We start from the raw sequence: 18,772 nt of genomic DNA on the forward strand, positions 1-18,772 counted from the left end.
TGTGTGACATGGGAGAGCGCGGTGACGTCATTGCATACATTGCAGGTCCTTTGGAAGGTCCTGTTCAGTGAAGATAGACAAAGCTGCTGCAGCGCGATCAATTGGATGTGGTGAGTTGTTTTTTTGTAATCCCTAAATGGCCCTATTGTTTTGCATTCTGTTATAACTGAAAATAATAGAATCGCCCAAACACCGAACCCGGACCTCAGGGAAAAAGTCCGGGTTCGGATCTGGGTACCCGAACTCGCAAAGTTCGGTACAAACCCAAACTTTGCAGTTTGGGTTCGCTCATTCCTAGTCACTGCAAATATGGCATTAATAATGCTGTTTATGTGTTAAAGAGTTTCAAAGGCTAGACCCCCTATTATCATACAAAACTTTTCAGGGTTATCTGAATATTTTTCATTATTGTCATATTTATTCATACCCAAACTCCAAGTAATTCACTTACCTCTATCGGTGACTCTAAATTGTTACAATTTTTAAAGGGGTATTCCCATCTAATGACTACAATATGTCACTACTGTACATTATGGACTTATGGGAGTCGGATTTCTGGGCTTCCTGTTGACCACAAGAATGAAAGAACCTTCAGCTTACTTCCTGCACATTGGTACTTCCAGCCCACTGTTGTGCAGTGTAAAAGCATTACAGCTCTATTCAATAAATTATGTATATGAATTTAATAATAATTCAATATTAAAACTAATACAAATTAATTCAGTAAAATGTATTAATGTAATTTAAAAAATACAACTCAGTGAAAACAAAAAACTGTTGTGGTATACTTAGTGTACGCCTATTTATACAATTGAACCAAATATTATGAAGATAGGCGCTAAAACAAAATAACAATAATTTTATTAGGTATTCTGCATTAAAATAAAGGGTGTCCACCTATCAGTGCCACGGTCAGCACTGACTAAAGTTATTAGCTGTGAAAACCTACATCTGAGTCCAGGATATCAACCCGGAAGGTGTGCAGGTGTCACACACTAAACCCACCAACACAAAGGGGGCTTATTTCACCAAAGGGTCTAACGCAAGCAACCCAGGTGAAAAACTATCTGGGAGGATCCGTGGTGCTGTGAAACCACCAAGAGACACTCCTAACAGTGAGTGTAAGCGCGCATGCACTCACTGCACCAAGATAGTAACGGTGCAGGATTGTGGCAGAGCATTAACCCTTCCTCCAAAGTGGTGTATGGAGAGGGGATTGCACTGACACACACCTATATGTTATCAGCTCAACGCGTTTCCATGCATAAATGCTGCACTTCATCAGGAGCTGTATGCACCATGCTATATCAAAGCCCACAGCCTCTGCAGTGATATTAAGCAGAGGCGGTAGATGACATAAGACAGTGAGGTAACCTGCCTAACACCGAAACCCTCTAGTGTGAGGTACGGTGTTTATAACAACAGACCACTGTCCCGCCGTTGTATCAAAGCCCACAGCCTCTGCGTTGGTGTTAAGCAGAGGCGGTAGATGACATGGAACAGTAAAGTACCCTGCCTGACACCGAGTCCCTCTAGTGTGAGGTACGGTGCTTTCAACAACAGACAACTGTCCTGCCTAAAGCTACACACCTCTAGGTTGAGGTGTAGCGTGCTAGTGTGCAATCACATCGGCGCTGTAATGGCCGCAAGCGGCCCACAGAACGCCGAGATTTACAGGAGAAACCCCGCCCTGCCAGACACGCCCCCCTCTCCCAGCCATTCAGGTTAAGGAGGCTCGCTCCGTGTCAGCCAATCACTAAACAGAGGAGGGACTACATGGGTCTCAGGGAAGGCGCTATGCGCCGTATTAAATGAGGGAATTATAAAGCGGCTTGACATAATGTCACCGCAATATCGCACCATATTAATCCATATACAGTGGGGAAGATACACAATGGAGGGATATGGTAACAAGCAGACACATAGCCTACACGATATCCAAAATGGACAACCAGCCCATGTTAACTCATTCATTGCTGGAAAGAATTGAAAATAAAGCAGCATATGAATGAGCGGTCGCATAACATGCATGAGGAATAAATCATCCAGCTCCCAATGACTCTCTCATTATAATATAGTCAATTAAAGACCTGGTGCATAATGCACCCAAAAAGTTATTATCCTATAAAAGGAACAAATGAGATCGCGTCATTGAGGCCTGCTGGTTTGATGGTATTTAATGAAAAAATCCATCTTGCCTCTTTTTGCAACAAAATGCGATCATAATCACCACCCCTAGAAGATAGTTTCACAGAGTCGATCACTTGAAATTTGACCGATGAAGTGTTCCCTCTGTGATGATCAAGCACATGGCGCGCAATTGTGGTGTCTTTGAGATTAGAAATATCCAGGACGTGTTCCCCAATCCGTCTTCTCAACTCTCTGATGGTTTTGCCTACATATTTGATGTTACATACACATGTCATAAGGTAGACAACCCCCACCGATTTGCAGTTATAAAATGATCTGGTAAAGAAAGTTTTGTCTGAGGTGCTGTTTGCAAAACTCCTTGACTTATTAATAAAGCCGCAAAATTTACAAGATCCACAAGGAAATGTCCCTGTGAGTGGGTTCCGTAACCATGATTGTGATTGAGGACTGGCATATAGGCTATGTGTCAACATGTCCCGTAAGTTGTTGCTGCGTCGGTATGTGACTGAGGGTCTAGATGGAATTAAGCTACCAATGTCGGGATCAGATTTCAGGATATCCCAATGTTCAGCAAGAACCTGGCGTACTGCATCATGGGCGCTGTCATACGTCCCAATGATCCTTACAGTATTATCACTGGTGTCCCTCTTTTTTGGGGACAACAAAAGGTCCCTATTGGTACATAGTGAATGCTGGTATGCTTGTTTCAAACATTGCTGTGGATAACCCCGACGTTGAAACCTCTGCTGCAGATCTTTAGCAGCCACCCTAAAGTCACTTAGTTGGGAACAGTTCCTCCTCACCCTTAAATATTGGCCCTTCGGAATCCCTCTTTTAAGGGCCAGAGGGTGTCCGCTCTCCCATTTCAACAAATTGTTAGTAGCTGTGGGCTTCCTAAAGACATTAGTACTGATGCGCCCATCAGCAGCAAGCGAAATGGTGAGATCCAGAAAGGAGATGGTGGTAGAATCAATTTCCGAGGTGAAAAAGAGGCCCAAACTATTATTGTTCAGGGCTACAACAAACTCTTGGAACAGATCACGATCGCCCCCCCACAGGATCAGCACATCGTCGATGTATCTGACCCAGAGGGGGACAACACATGTGAACCGCTCCATGTCTTCACAGAAGACCACCTCCCTTTCCCACCAGCCCAGGTAGAGGTTCGCAAAAGTGGGGGCACAAGGACTGCCCATTGCGACCCCCCTGAGCTGGTGGAAAATGCGACCATCAAACAAAAACACATTGTGTTTGAGAATAAAAACCAGAAGTTCCATAATGAAGCTGTTATGGTTCCTGCACTGCTCGCCTCTCTGTTGGAGAAATGTCATTATTGCTCTACAGCCCAATTCATGAGGAATCGAGCTGTAGAGCGCCTCCACATCCAGACTGGCCAAAGAAGTACCAGTATCCATTGGACACCATCCAACCGTCCCAATACATCCATAGTATCCCTAACATGCGAGGGTAAACTATCGACAAAGGGGCGCAGGATGATGTCCACATAGGTACTGATATTGGCCAGTCAAGCAGTTATTCCCGGACACTATCGGCCTCCCCTTTAGAGGTTCATACCCCTTAGTGGACTTTGGGGAGACAATAAAAGGCCGCAGTGACCGGGTGTGCAGGAAGAAGAAAGGCTAGCTCAGTTTGTCAATCAGATTGTTCTCCAAGGCACGATTTAAAATGCAGGATAATTCCGTTCTGTAAATAGGGGTTGGATCAGACGGAGCTGTTCATATGTGAATTTGTCCTTGAGCACTCTCATGCACATATTGCGATATTGCTCGTGCCCAAGTATCACTATATTCCCCCCCCTTATCTGACGATTTAATCACCAGCTCCTTATCCTGCTGGAGCAACCAAAGGGCCCCTCTCTCTTGTTCATTCAAATTATCACTGCTGAGTCCATGAGACTCAATTTGACTCAGCTTGCTGGAAACTACAGACACAAAAGTGTCAATAGGGGTGCAGTCACCGATAGGGGGCATTTTGGTCGATGGTGACCTGAGCTTGGTAAAAGGACCATCACCTGGATTTCTTTGCCCTTCCGCAAATAAATCTGACAAAATTTGGACATCTGGCAGATCCGACATCTCAATTCCCAATTCCTCACATTTTCTACGATCATGGGTGACAAAAAATTTGCGCCATTTTAGTTTACGCGCAAATAGATTTAAATCTTTCACCCACCCAAAACAATCAAATCTACGCATAGGAACAAATGAAAGGCCCTTTTGTTTAGCGCCTATCTTCATAATATTTGGTTCAATTGTATAAATAGGCGTACACTAAGTATACCACAACAGTTTTTTGTTTTCACTGAGTTTAATTCTAATATAGGGAATGGCAGGCTTTCTGTCCAGTAGTATTGACACCGCTCAGTGGATGGGAGATTCTAGTGAGGTGTTTTCTGAACGAGACATATCCTTTTCCTCTCAGACCATTACCATCTCGTCTGCTTTCAAACTAGTTACCAAGATCTACAAAAATTTTGTGAGATCTTGGTGGGAAGTGCAGTCTTTGGAAACATACATTGGTAATAAGATTGTTCCTAGGGGATTGAGGAACCCCATTACACCAGCAGTCCGACTCAGATCTGCGGATTTTCTCAAGAAGTGGGAGAGGGAATCCGTAGATTCATCCCTGAGGTTAATGAAACTCCTATTAGAGGAGGAAAAGAGTGTGGTGGCTTCTCTGGAGACTGAATTGAAGGAAGCCATTGAGGCAACCAAAAAATTCAGTAGTCACACTGACTTTAAAAAAGAGTCACTTCTACAAATCTCTATAGAGAAATATACTGCCCAGTTAAAAGAAAAGAAACACTCCCTCTTCAATAGGGATATTAGAGACTTCAAAGAGGGTAAAATATTTGATTATAGTGTCAAACATTCAGACGCCCTTGAGTTAGACACAGAGGTCTCTTCCTCAGAGGGTGAACTTGAGTCGGAAACAGGTGGGGTGAAACGCACGGGGCCCCAGTCCACCAGAAGACCATACGGTGGTAGAAATAGGGGGCAAGGCAGAAGGGGATGAGGGGGTAGAGGTCGTAGCGGCAGAGGGGGTTTTTTAGACGATACCCCGCCGATGTCCCAATACCTACTGAGGAACAAGTAATGACGTTCTCCCATTCGTCCCAGATGTCATCTCAATTCTCATCCAGTTCCAAGAAGGATGAGTTACAAATTATCAATTTATCTTCTCGGATCCTCACCACTATGGAGACACAGATTTTACAGAAAGGCCTTTCCTTTGTGCCGATGCGAAGGTTTGATTGCTTTGGTTGGGTGAAGGATTTAAATTTATTTGCGCGCAAACTTAAATGGCGCAAATTTTTTGTCACCCATGACCGTAGAAAGTGTGAGGAATTGGGAATTGAGTTATCTGATTTGCCTGATGTGCGAATTCTCTCGGATTTGCTGGCGGAAGGGCAAAGAACCCCAGGGGATGGCCCCTTTACCAATCTAAGGTTACCGTCAACCAAGATGCCACCCATTGGTGACTGTACCCCCATAGACACCTTTTTATCAGTAGTTTCCAGCAAGCTTAGTCAGATGGATCCTTCATGTACCCAGTAGGGACAACCTGAATGAACAAGAGAGAGGGGCTCTATGGTTGCTCCAACAGGATAAAGACTTGGTGATCAAATCATCAGACAAGGGGGGGAATATAGTGATACTTGGGCACGAGCAATATCGCAATATGTGCATGAGAGTGCTCAAGGACAAATTCACATATGAACAGCTCCCGTCTGATCCAACCCCATTTACAGAACGGAATTATCCTGCATTTTAAATCGTGCTTTGGAGAACAATTTGATTGACAAAACTGAGCTAGCCTTTCTTCTTCCTGCACACCCGGTCACTGCGGCCTTTTATTGTCTCCCCAAAGTCCATAAGGGGTATGAACCTCTAAAGGGGAGGCCGATAGTGTCCGGGAATAACTGCTTGACGGCCAATATCAGTACCTATGTGGACATCATCCTGCGCCCCTTTGTCGATAGTTTACCCTCGCATGTTAGGGATACTATGGATGTACTGGGACGGTTGGATGGTGTCCAATGCGATACTGGTACTTCTTTGGCCAGTCTGGATGTGGAGGCGCTCTACAGCTCGATTCCTCATGAATTGGGCTGTAGAGCAATAATGACATTTCTCCAACAGAGAGGCGAGCAGTGCAGGAACCATAACAGCTTCATTATGGAACTTCTGGTTTTTATTCTTAAACACAATGTGTTTTTGTTTGATGGTCGCATTTTCCACCAGCTCAGGGGGGTCGCAATGGGCAGTCCTTGTGCCCCCACTTTTGCGAACCTCTACCTGGGCTGGTGGGAAAGGGAGGTGGTCTTCTGTGAAGACATGGAGCGGTTCACATGTGTTGTCCCCCTCTGGGTCAGATACATCGACGATGTGCTGATCCTGTGGGGGGGGCGATCGTGATCTGTTCCAAGAGTTTGTTGTAGCCCTGAACAAGAATAGTTTGGGCCTCTTTTTCACCTCGGAAATTGATTCTACCACCATCTCCTTTCTGGATCTCACCATTTCGCTTGCTGCTGATGGGCGCATCAGTACTAATGTCTTTAGGAAGCCCACAGCTACTAACAATTTGTTGAAATGGGAGAGCGGACACCCTCTGGCCCTTAAAAGAGGGATTCCGAAGGGCCAATATTTAAGGGTGAGGAGGAACTGTTCCCAACTAAGTGACTTTAGGGTGGCTGCTAAAGATCTGCAGCAGAGGTTTCAACGTCGGGGTTATCCACAGCAATGTTTGAAACAAGCATACCAGCATTCACTATGTACCAATAGGGACCTTTTGTTGTCCCCAAAAAAGAGGGACACCAGTGATAATACTGTAAGGATCATTGGGACGTATGATAGCGCCCATGATGCAGTACGCCAGGTTCTTGCTGAATATTGGGATATCCTGAAATCTGATCCCGACATTGGCAGCTTAATTCCACCTAGACCCTCAGTCACATACCGACGCAGCAACAACTTACGGGATATGTTGACACATAGCCTATATGCCAGTCCTCAATCACAATCATGGTTACGGAACCCACTCACAGGGACATTTCCTTGTGGATCTTGTAAATTTTGCGGCTTTATTAATAAGTCAAGGAGTTTTGCAAACAGCACCTCAGACAAAACTTTCTTTACCAGATCATTTTATAACTGCAAATCGGTGGGGGTTGTCTACCTTATGACATGTGTATGTAACATCAAATATGTAGGCAAAACCATCAGAGAGTTGAGAAGACGGATTGGGGAACACGTCCTGGATATTTCTAATCTCAAAGACACCCCAATTGCGCGCCATGTGCTTGATCATCACAGAGGGAACACTTCATCGGTCAAATTTCAAGTGATCGACTCTGTGAAACCATCTTCTAGGGGTGGTGATTATGATCGCATTTTGTTGCAAAAAGAGGCAAGATGGATTTTTTCTTTAAATACCATCAAACCCGCAGGCCTCAATGACGCGATCTCATTTGTTCCTTTTATAGGATAATAACTGTTTGGTGCATTATGCACCAGGTCTTTACTTGACTATATTATAATGAGAGAGTCATTGGGAGCTGGATGATTTATTCCTCATGCATGTTATGCGACTGCTCATTCATATGCTGTTTTATTTTCAATTCTTTCCAGCAATGAATGAGTTAACATGGGCTGGTTGTCCATTTTGGATATCGTTTAGGCTATGTGTCTGCTCGTTACCATTACTTATATCCCTCCATTGTGAATCTTCCCCACTGCATATGGATTAATATGGTGCGATATTGCGGTGACATTATGTCAAGCCGCTTTATAATTCCCTCATTTAATACGGCGCATAGCGCCTTCCCTGAGGCCCATGTAGTCCCTCCTCTGTTTAGCGATTGGTTGACACGGAGCGAGCCTCCTTAACCTGAATGGCTGGGAGAGGGGGGCGTGTCTGGCAGGGCGGGGTTTCTCCTGTAAATCTCGGCGTTCTGTGGGCCGCTTGCGGCCATTACAGCGCCGATGTGATTGCACACTAGCACGCTACACCTCAACCTAGAGGTGTGTAGCTTTAGGCAGGACAGTTGTCTGTTGTTGATAGCACCGTACCTCACACTAGAGGGACTCGGTGCCAGGCAGGGTACTTTACTGGTCCATGTCATCCACCGCCTCTGCTTAACACCATCGCAGAGGCTGTGGGCTTTTGATACAACGGCAGGACAGTGGTCTGTTGTTATAAACACTGTACCTCACACTAGAGGGTTTCGGTGTTAGGCAGGTTACCTCACTGTCTATGTCATCTACCGCCTCTGCTTAATATCACTGCAGAGGCTGTGGGCTTTGATATAGCATGGTGCAGCATTTATGCATGGAAACGCGTTGAGCTGATAACATATAGGTGTGTGTCAGTGCAATCCCCTCTCCATACACCACTTTGGAGGAAGGGTTAATGCTCTGCCACAATCCTGCACCGTTACTATCTTGGTGCAGTGAGTGCATGCGCGCTTACACTCACTGTTAGGAGTGTCTGTTGGTGGTTTCACAGCACCACGGATCCTCCCAGATAGTTTTTCACCTGGGTTGTTTGCGTTAGACCCTATGGTGAAATAAGCCCCCTTTGTGTTGGTGGGTTTAGTGTGTGACACCTGCACACCTTCCGGGTTGATATCCTGGACTCAGATGTAGGTTTTCACAGCTAATAACTTTAGTCAGTGCTGACCGTGGCACTGATAGGTGGACACCCTTTATTTTAATGCAGAATACCCAATAAAATTATTGTTATTTTGTTTTAGCGCCTATCTTCATAATATTTGGTTAAAAAATACAACCTCAAACTTTGACATAAAATGCAGCAAAATCTCTGCAGAATCAGGAGAAAGAAATGTGTGATTAAAGTCTAACACTGTTTGATCCACATACCATAGATACAAAGGACTGCACAGAACAAACAGTTTCTTTTTCTTTCATCATATACAATATGTTAGAAAGGAGTTATATTAACAGTATGTCATTTAATATCACTGAAAGAGGCCATACTGATACAAGGACAGGTTAAGGTCCTAATTTTCAGCAGGTTGAAGACATTTGATAATGCTAGCTAAGTGAGGCCATACAGAATAAATAAAATAAATGATGATTATCAATATTTTATTTGTATGAGTTCTAATCTAAGAAATATAAGGAGTTGGCCCAAGATTAAAACTTATTACTAATCCTCAGGATATTTTTTGGGGGGTCCATCTGCACAGACCTCACCAATCACCATAGTACAGGTCCCATGTCCCCTGTTTGAATGGAGTGGTGGCCAAACATGTGCATTGCCACTCTATTCAAGGTCTATAGGGTTGAAGTAAAATGGGAAAGTACAATGCTGAGCTGTTCATACAGTCCTGTAGACTTTAAATGGGGTTGCAAAGCAAATTCTCAACTTCTGCTTTACTCCCACAGGGGACATAGGATCCCCATCCTTGTTATCAATACCAGTAGTAAGATTCCCACTGTTCAGATGCTTTACATCTCTCTTGTGGAAGAGAACATTGGATCTTGACTCATAGGGCACCACTTTCAATAGGTGGCAAGATGGTTGGTTCTCTTTCTTGGGAAATACCTCATTGCATATTTGTTTTCCATGGAGCATTGCAATAAATCTCCATACCATCTTCATACAGGACTGGCATCTTTGAGGGGATTAAACACTCTGTGTAAGCATCTATTTTGTGCATAGGTAATAAGTAGGCTAACCCAATTTAGTGTGTATTGTGCCATCTGTACAGATGGTGTTGATGTATCTATAATGAGTTATTAACTGCCCAGTCAGATCCTTCAATAGGCATAATGTGAGGCATCAATTTTAACCAGACGGGTATTTTAACACTTTAATGACCAGGCCTGGATATTAAAGAGAACAAAGTGGTTTAACAGCCCTAAGTTTTTTTGTTAGACCAGTAAAATAATTGTTATAATGTTTTTATGTGACACCTAATATGTTTTAGATTTAATTATTATTATTTTTTTGGGGAAACTGAAAAGAATTGTTTTCAAACGATAGCGTTTTATTGTAATGTATTTTTATTTTCTTCTTCTTTTAGTGTGCATTCACATAACCATGGGATGCCCTTGCCTGTGTTGCTAACTGAGGATCTCATAAACACGGCACCAGCAGTTTGCACCCTGCATTGAGGTGCAGACTCATTTTATTCAATGGGTCCATGATCCCAAGATGCTGGGAAAGAAAGGACATGTTCTATTTCTTGTGGCAAAGAGGCACAGGCCCGGAAACACATGGAAGCTCTTCTGTGTGCTTCCAGTCTGTGCCTTTGTACCAAAAAAGATAGAACATGTCATGATTTGCCATATCTCATGGATCAGGGACCCTATGAAGTCAAGGTTTATGCATCATGATGTGGGGTGCACATGGTTGGTGCCCATGTTTAGCGGGTTGCGGTCCTCAACCTGGGCATGGCCGTCCCACGCTCGTGTGAATGCATCCCATTTTTTTTTAAAAGATATTTTTGGCACATAATATGTCACCCAAGAGCTCATGAAAAGACCTCTGGAGGACACTAACACTTTTTTTTTCTTTTTTTATTGCACTTTTGCACTGTAACTCAAGCATCCAAAGAAGCCCTAGTTACAGGGGAAAACAGCCCCCTTGGCGGTACTGTACACTAGTAGTGCTGATTAGGGTCTGATAAAATCCTGTAGATTCTCTTTGCCCAAGACACCCAGTGATTATGTTATTGACAGGTCCAATAGCACTGAGCAGAGGAGAAGGCAGAAAAGGTAATAAAACACTTCTGTCTTCTTCTCTGGGACCTCATATTTTACTAACAACCAGGGACCAACCTGCCCCTTCTAGATTGCAGGAGCAGAAGTTTTACTCTCATGACATTCATGGCATATCTCCGGAACCCCAGTTCAATATTCCAAAGAGGAAGAGATAAGGTATCTGTTATATTTTATAGGAGGTAGGAAACTTTACTGTGGCCCTTGTTAGTGGCACAGTCTGACAATGTGACTCTTGTTAGTTAGTATACCCCTGCCTTAAACTCTTCTGCCACAACAAAATACCAATTACTTTAAAACATCCAGAAAATATTTATTAGAATCTATCATGGAGAAGACATCTAAATTATTGAGAAGGTCTGTCTATTTATTACTCCACTAACATTTTATATAGGATTTCTACTGAGAGATGAGATGAGAACATTGCATTTCGGTCTGTGATACAAATTCATCACAGTTTCCACTAATTATACCTCAGAGTTTCTCCTTGACCTGTCAATGTCTAACCTGTATTGAGTGAGTTATTTAAGTTTTGAAATCAATGGAAGTACTGAGGCAGATATTTTGTCAGTGAAAGTCTGTTTACTTCTATGCAGTATATCTTCTCAGAAATTACCAATTCATTCAAGTGAACTTTTTACATTTGGAAGACAGAATAGAGTAAGAGAACTCAGAAACTTCCAGAAGGATTGACAAGTGATACACAGTTGTACAAATTATATGGTATATGTTTAAAGCAACTTTTTGTTATATCTGATGTTTATGTGATTTGAAATAATTTCTATACAAAGTATATTTTACAGGACATGTCAGATCAGAAGTAAGTACTCTATCGCCAAAGCAAAAAAAAAAAAAACTATATTTCATGTTTAACACAGTACTATTTATTATTTACCTATTTATACTAGCTTGTTTTTCCAGTCAGCCAGGTTAAAGGCGTTATAGAACATCTACAGCAGAGATGGAACCAGCTACACCTGAGAAATGAGGTACAAACTGCCTGTAGCAGGGTGGCAGTCCAATACGACAGACAACTTCTTGGGACCTATTGTAATACCAGGTCCCTTTAAAGCAGGTTTGGTGTTAGAGACCCAAAAGTCCTTTTAAGGACTATGGTTGGATCTGGCAACAATATATATTTTTAGCGCAATCTGCACTAAATTGCGTGCATTACCGCCACAACATTAAATCAGCTACATCTCCAGTATAATGTTAGCGCATCCAAAATATCAGTGATATTTGGTCAAATTTTTTTGCTGCTTGTGGCAGCAAAATTACCTGTGCTACATCTCCAGTATAACATTAGCACATCCGAAATATCAGTGACATTCAGTGTAATCTTCCCAGAGCACCCCCCTTGCAGCAATCTCCCTTGTCAAGGGGTAGGCGTTCCGCAGTCTGACGCCTTTTTTGAGGAAAGAGGGTACGATAAACTAATTGTTATTTGGAACCTGTGCCTTACCAAAATGAGCAGGGTCTTGAACACTAACAACCTTACCACCATCCGCCACATGGCATCAAAGCACCCTAATAGGTGGGCTAAAAGCCTGGGTCCACAATCAGTGTCTGCACGTCACACCACTGCCTCCTCTTCCTCTTCCGTGCTGGCCAATCCCCTAGATGCCTCCCGCTCTGCACCTGGACCTTCGCAAGCACAATCAGCTAGCACATCCACTTCTGTGTCCCAGTGCAACGTACAGATAGTCATACCCCGGGCCTTTGAACGAAAGTGTAAATACCCAATCACCCACCCACAGGCCATAGCACTAAATGCGCACCTTTCCAAATTGCTGGCCCCAGAAATGTTGCCATTTAGGCTTGTGAACACTGAGGCTTTCCACAGCCTGATGGCAGCGGCGGTCCCTCATTACTTAGTCCCCAGCCGCCACTATTTTTAGCGGTGTGCCGTCCCCGTCTTACACCAGCATGTGTACTTGCACTCGAATTTCACCTTCATAGGTACAGTAGTTTCTCTGATGATTTCATTGATTATGTCCTTGTTGTGGCTCAATTCCTGATGTCTCTCAACTATTTTTTTTTTTTTTAGCATTAATGCGATGCTGCTATTATCAGCGTTACCATCCCACTTCTGTACATACTGAAGCGATCACTGCTCACAATGAAGGCGGACGCTTTGCATGTGGAAATGGGGGAAGACAGTAGACAGTTATAGTCAGACCACCTTCAGTTCGTCTTCTCAGCGCGAATTGTATGATGAGGAGGAGGAGGAACAGGAGACGGTTGACGGCGCTACAGAGGGTAGTACCCTTAGCAGGTTTATTCCATTTGTTCAGCATGGATGGGCCATAGAGGAGGAAGAGGATGAGGAGATTGAGAGTCATCCTCCTGATGAGGACAGCAAAGTCTTGTAGTTTGTTGGGCAACCGAGGAGGGGAGATGAGGGGAACACACAGCAGTTCCAACAGAGGCAGGGCAACACTCTCCAAGGCCTGGGACAGTTTCATGACACCCCGCCTGCACCCCCACCCTGATGCGCGGCCTACTGTCACAAGGAGGGAAACATTTTGGAAGATGGTGAAGGAGTACGTAGCAGACCGTGTCTGCGTCCTCAATGATCCCTGTGTGCCTTACAACTATTGGGTGTACAAGCTGGACACATGGCATGAACTGGCGCTCTACTCCTTGGAGGTGCTGGCCTGCTCTGCCGCTAGTGTTTTCTCAGAGTGGGTATTTAGTGCTGCTGGGATCAAAATAACTGATAAGCGCATCCGCCTTTCAACTGAAAATGCTGATGATTTATTAGGCCACAGTCACAGTGAGGCTCACTGTGCAACTGTGCAACTGTGGCCTAATAAATCATTATTTTTTCTATTGGATGTGCTGTCCGTTCCCACCTACATATATATATATAAATATCCATCATGCCACCATTGACCTCCTTCTGCATAAAGCTTCAAATAGCATGTAGTCCCATTTGTTTGTATGAGGCAGTAAAAATTAGGACATTGGACAGATGTTATGTATGTGTTGTCCGTATCTGTGAGGCCAAGCTGCAAATAGTAGAACATGACCTATTCGTGTCTGTTTGGCGGACAGAAATAGACAATTTTTCAATAGGGCTGACAAAAATGTGCGGGATGCACACAGGTTTATGTATATTTTGCAGATCTACGATTTGTGGACCACAAAACTTATATGGTTATCATGCACCCTTAGTCTGCCCATACACCCCTAGATTCGACAGGCTCTTTCAGTGGGACATCTGAGGGACACAAGGAGAATTTACTTTGGATTTCAACTGTAAATGCTATGTTTCTGTGGAGATAAGTGTCCCTGAGGTGTTTGGTAGCAGCTTATCTCCAAACTACCAGTCTGGGTATCCGTGTCCACATGCGGCACACAAACTAGTTGTATCCCAGCTTTCCCATATGATTTTGATGACTGTTTCTTTCCACACTGATTTCTCACACAAGCCACTGCTACTACTGTGCACACAGCAGGGAAACATGAGCACACTGAAAGTACACCATCACCACCTTGGATTCTCCAGCTTAACAGTCTTCTCCTGACACCATGGTATGTATTCCATACCTGGAAGTGTGTTCTCAATGGGGGTGTGATCAACACATCAGAAGTTCCCTGGCGTATACATACATAATACGCTCTGCACATACTCTGCACATACCCCGCACCTCACCTTCCTAAGCACACAGCACATAACATGCTTCCTCTTCCCATGTGTCACATGTAGATGCATCTGTCCTGAGAAGTCTTGCTGGTTAAAGAAGGGCAGATCGAGTACAGAGCAGAAGGAGCAGGGAGCTAGAAGGATGGGCCTGAGCCTGTGCAGGTACTCAGGATGGGAGCCTGTAATTAGCAGGCAGAGCGTTTTGTTCATGGTCGGGCCCGTTGAGAGCTTTACTAAGTAAATTAGGGTGTGGGGCTTTTTTCACATCCGGGTCCCCTTCCCCATTGGACCCATAGCAAATACATGGTCTACCTCTATTGGTGGTACGTATATAGCCAACAATGGTGAAAATCTTGCCCGCATAAAAACATCTCAATCTGCATGTAAAAACTTTTATAAAAAAAATATATATAATTATGCTGCACAAGAAAAGATACCGCTTGGAGAAGAAACTCACATAGATCATTATTGCATTCACTGTAATTGTGGAGGTGATGCTTCAAAGCAAGCATAGCTATGTCATGAGGTATTGAAGTGTAGAGAGAGGAGACATCACAGTTTAACTAGTGTTGAGCGCAAATATTCGAATAGTGAATTTTAATCTCGAATATCGGCACTTTGAGAATTTGCTAATATTTAGAATAAAGTGCTATATATTCATAATGAGGAATATTTGTCATTTTTTTCCATCTGGACAGTGATTCCTCCCTGCTCCTTGTTTGTGGGCCAATGACGTCATTGGCCCACAAGCAAGAAGCATGGAGGAATCATGTGTTCACTTCAGATGGAAAAAAATGACAAATATTCTAAAAAACGAATATATAGCACTATATTGAATATAGTGCTATATATTCTTTTATATGGAAAATTCATCATCTTTTTCCATCTTAAGTCTTGATTCCTCCATGCTTAAGTTGCTTGTGGGCCAATGACTCATTCGCCCACAAGCAAGAAGCAGGGAGGAATCATGTGTTCTAAAAACAAATATATAGCACTATATTCTATAGCGCTATATATTCGTTTTTTGACCCACGCCTGTATTCAGCGCATAATATTTGCATATTACACGATCATTGCCTTGCTGATTTTTGCGTAAAAAAAAAAGTTGAATATAACGAATATACGAATTTCGCGAATATGTGACAAATATTCTACAAAATATTCGCGAAATAATAACAAATCTGAATATGACCCCTGCCGCTCATCACAAAATTTTACCATGCTCCCTCCCTCTTCACTATCCTAGCTATGGCTACCTCTAACCAGTAAGTCCCATTCCTGTTGCAAAACCGTATCCCATCTACTGGTGAACAAGGTTTATAGCATGACATTACATTGCACTACAAACCATTTACAATAGTAGTATCCCATGTCTGGGGCACTACAGATTCCAAAGGGTAGAAAGAGGAATTGTGCTCTTTGAAATGAACCTCTTGTGGAATGTTAGGATCTGACCACGACTGTACTGTAGCTGTAAATTAGGTTCTTGTTCTTCACTTCTCTCCTAGAGTGGAGTAGCCCAAGTGAGAGCTTCATTTGACATCAGAAAGGTCAGGAAGGCTACTTTGAAGCAGTCAGTTGGGAGCTGGTAAGACTGCAGCTTGTATGTAGAGTGCACTTGTTCAACAACTCTCATCAGAGTTTAGAGTGAGGGGGGAGTGGCAGACGTAACCTACAAGCTCAAGAAACTGCAACTTTGGAGGTGTTTGTACAGAAACTGTGGCTGGAGGTTGCGGTACTACAGTGGCAGTAGTCAAAGCATCCAGTTGGACAGAAATAGTATACAAATAAGATAGGAGTTGCTAATAGTGTCTGCGTTAGTTATCAAACTATATAGCACAGTCATCTGGGGTGGGTGAGAGGATTCCATGGCTGGAGCAAACTGTTACGGCACTGGGTGTGGAACCACTGTGTCAACCAACAGGTTTGACTTTGGGCTATGTTTGTTTTCCCATATAGGTTATCAATATCACATCAGAGGTGGTCGGACTTCTGGCTCCCCCACCAATCAGTTATTTTTAGAGTCCGCTGCTGTCGTACAAGCGCTGCATTCTCTTCATTGTTTACCTGCACGCTGTTGACATTGCAGCAGATGTTCCATGTAATTACAATTGCTCCATCCCTGTCAAGTGAATGGCATGGCGGAGCTATAATTACTTACTCACAGAAGCACTGCATTCTGTTCGAACAACTAATCTGATATTGATGAGCTATCCTCAGGATAGGTCATCAATAGGGAAAACTGAATGACCCCTTTAATTGAATCGTAAAAATAAGTGTTACCAGTGAAGTCAAGCCCTGGAGCCTGATGCAACCCAATAGGTCTGCGTCCCATATAGTGGGTTCTATAGTATAAATGATTTATGATATTTGGGGTCCTGTTACAGATTTAGCATTTAGATCCAGGAGTTTCAGGTTATGCTTTTGCTTCTCTCCAACTCATTTGAATATGTTTTATCCCATATATTTCACAAACTATAATAGTTTTTTCTATCAGTTACTGCCTTGATACTTGCTACTTTCCTAAAAATAATAATAATAATAATTCAGAAAACAATATTTTGGCAATTTTAACGTTTAAACACACACCAAATGAAAGGGTTAAAGGTTAAAAAATAAGTATTGGGTCAACTTCTTTTAAATAAGTAATATTGGAGTTTAGTACATGTAGAATGAATAAATAACACACAATATGTGAAAGAAGCTCAAGGCTAAATGTGTTTCAGTCGCATCGGGTTCCTTCTTCAGCAGGAGATGAATATATAAATGTTCTTCCAGAGTGGATGGCTGGAACAAAAGTAAATGTTAGTCTGCATTTTTGCTCAAAAACACATCAATAAGAATAATATGATAATAAAATACAGGACATAAAATGAATAGATTGCAGGAAAATTTGAATTTAACCTCTTAGTGAACAGCGAGTTTTGGGTCATATTAACCATGTGATATCTATAAATTTAATTACATTTTTTCATTTTTTTCATTGTCGCCTTCCAAGTGGATGTAGTCGTATCAGGCCTTGTGTTTTTTGCAGGACAAGCTGTAGTTTATAATGGTGCCACTTTGGGGTACACATAACTTACAGATTAACTTTATTAACTCTTTCTGGGACGGGGATGGGAAAAAACAGCAATACTGCCACTGAGATTTTATGTTCTAAATTTTGCTTGCTTGTCGTATAGTGCAATGTATTTTACTGTTAGTGCTATACTGACATCCACCAGCAGGCTGCACATCTCTGAGGTACAGCCCGATGGGATGTTCTAAAGGCTGGCATTGGGACTTCACTAGGTCACAGCCTGTTGTGCATTGACAATGGCACCTCACAATCTCATTTGTGGGCTGCCAATCGGAGACAGATGGTGTCCACTCTCTATGTGACCAGTTACATGGCACAGACACTATTGCTTGTGCCATGTAACAAGTTAAATGCCCTGGATCAGTGCTTCTGTCGGCCTGGGCCAACAAGATAGCAGTCCAGCCTACGGTTCCTTGGTGACCATCATTAAAAAGGCGTATTGTTGGTCATTTAGAGGTTATTAATGGAAATTACAAACTTGTCATACATATGTTTATTTGCATGCAGAACATTCCACAACAGATGTAGTACAGTTAGCACACATGCTTAATGAGATATGTTATCTAAACTAGTTGTGTTAAGTCGTTATCTTCAATCGCTTTTCAATGGCTTTTGTTTCAGGATATTACAATGAGTTAACAAATTTGGAATAAGAGTTTAGAGTTAAGAATGCTTGCAATGTTACATCCGTATGCTAACAAATTATTTGCATGCACATGCAGTGCCTTGAAAATGTATTCATACCCCTTTAACGTTTCCACAGTTTTCATGTTACACCCACAAACTTCAATGTATTTTATAGGGAATTTATGTGACTGACACAAAATCATATGACATAAAAATCTGAAAAGTGTGACATGCATTTCTATTCAGCCCTCTACTTTGTAGGACCACCTTTTGGTACAATTACAGCTATTAGTCTTTTAGGGTATATCTCTACTAGTGATGGAAGAACATCGGAAGGGGGAGTTCGCGAACCGCATATTCGCGGCGGGCCCCATTGACTTTAATGGCAGGCAAACCTGAAAAAACTACAGGTCCTATTTGCAGCCACGAAATACTTAGTAGAAGTGCACAAATAGTCCCACAACATGGACAGTGACATATCAGAAGGGCATCATTCCC

The sequence above is a fragment of the Bufo gargarizans genome, chromosome 3 (genome assembly GCF_014858855.1).
Source record: "Bufo gargarizans isolate SCDJY-AF-19 chromosome 3, ASM1485885v1, whole genome shotgun sequence".
In the NCBI taxonomy this organism is placed as follows: Eukaryota; Metazoa; Chordata; class Amphibia; order Anura; family Bufonidae; genus Bufo; species Bufo gargarizans.